Here is a 1843-nt window from a genome sequence, read left to right as displayed (position 1 = left end):
TTAAGGAATAAATGCATCTCCAGTCACGGCATGAAAGAAAGTTCCTTTTCCGACAGCACACTGAAACGCTGACTGCAACAGGATATATAGTTCAGTTAATTTCCACTATTTCTAACAGAAGATCAGTGCCTAAGGGAAATCTCAGTGCAAAATGTAAGTATATGTATTTATTGACATTGACTCCTAAGATGATAGTTCATAAACGAAAGCTCTGATCTGTCACATCAGTACGCTGCCAGCAGAAAAATGGGCTGTTGTAACTGCAGTGATTGATCTGATATGGCAGACGATGCTCTGCGTGGGTACCAATAATCTGTTCTCGAATTGCATCTCCCAGCACTTCTCTCGGAAGTTGATGTTTAGCCTTATTTTTTCAGCCTGTGGGCAGGAGAGGAAGGGGAGTTTATGAATATTTAAGGAATTAATCCACAAGACATCATTAACTTTTTGTGCTCTGTTCTTCCAATTTTATTGCACACTTTCTCTTATTCCTGGACTCAGCCCATGGCAGACACAGACTGGGGAAACCAAACAGCCATCACAGACTTCATCCTCCTGGGGTTCGGCAACCTACCTGACCTGCAAATTCTTCTCATCCTGGTGTTCCTAGTGAGCTACATCACAACCGTGGCCACAAACACTCTCATCGTGGTGCTTGTTGTGACTGATCGGCACCTTCACACCCCTATGTACTTCCTCCTGGGGAACCTGTCTTGTTTGGAGACCTGCTACATCTCCGCCATCCTGCCCAGGATGCTGGCCAGTCTCCTGACTGGGGACAGAACCATCTCATTCAGTGGCTGCTTCGCACAACTGTACCTCTTTGGTTTTCTGGGAGCTACCGAATGCTATCTCCTAGCGGTGATGTCGTACGACCGGTATTTAGCAATATGTAAACCCTTGCACTATTCAACTCTTATGAATACCAGGTTTTGTCTCCAATTGGCTGCTGGGTCCTGGGTAAATGGTTGTCTGGCTCCTGCCGTCTTAATCTTATTCCTATCACAATTAATATTCTGTGGCCCAAATGAAATTGACAATTTCTATTGTGATTCCATCCCACTGATAAAACTCTCCTGCAGTGACACACACCTGGTCATATTGCTGGATTTCATACTAGCCTGTGTATTCACCCTCCCTCCGTTTCTGCTAACCCTGACATCCTACGTGTCTATCATCACCACTATCCTGAGAATTCCTTCCTCCACCGGGAGGCAAAAAGCCTTTTCCACCTGCTCCTCTCACCTCGTCGTGGTGACAGTTTTCTATGGAACCGTAATGATCGTCTATGCTTCCGAAACATGAGACACTGCCAGAGCTGAACAAAGTGTTCTCTCTCTGCTACACGGTCCTGACTCCCCTGATAAACCCCCTCATCTACAGCCTGAGAAACAGAGAGGTCAAGGCAGCCTTGAGCAAAGCCGTCCGTAAATGTGGCTTTCACAAAACCATGCAGAGACTCCGAGATAATAATTTAAACAGAGGTTTATCAAAGCTACCTTGTGGTTTAACCAATCAGTCCCCATTAAAATGAAGTTGAACACTGTCATTGGAAATCTCAGCTCTAATATGGAGAATACGTAGATAATCTACAGAGACTTATGGAGGGTGGTTACGGTCCTATGCTGTGCCCATGTAACACAACGCCCAGGAAAGTGAGATTGAGGACAGATCTGTCACTCTCCACGTTCAGCACCGATACACACCGTACGATGGTATTTTTCCCCATGGTATTGGCTAAACAAACACTGTATATGAGAATAGTGCACAGCATGTGAACGTGCATAGTGGTAACATTGTCTAAGGCACAAAATCCAGTAACAATCCAAGACAATCCCTGTGT

The 1843-nt window shown here is 45.1% G+C and overlaps 1 pseudogene; it reads left to right on the top strand.

Moving 5' to 3' along the window:
- The first annotated feature begins 504 nt into the window (after positions 1–504).
- LOC137162636 (olfactory receptor 6N1-like) lies at positions 505–1534 on the top strand (annotated as a pseudogene).
- Positions 1535–1843: the final 309 nt, after the last annotated feature.

This window comes from Emydura macquarii, unplaced genomic scaffold (assembly GCF_026122565.2).
Source record: "Emydura macquarii macquarii isolate MOO-44397 ecotype Brisbane River unplaced genomic scaffold, CSIRO-AGI_Emac_v2 contig_2445, whole genome shotgun sequence".
In the NCBI taxonomy this organism is placed as follows: domain Eukaryota; kingdom Metazoa; phylum Chordata; order Testudines; family Chelidae; genus Emydura; species Emydura macquarii.
Note: the sequence above shows the minus strand (reverse complement) of the source record. Positions and strands in the feature narration are given on the sequence as shown.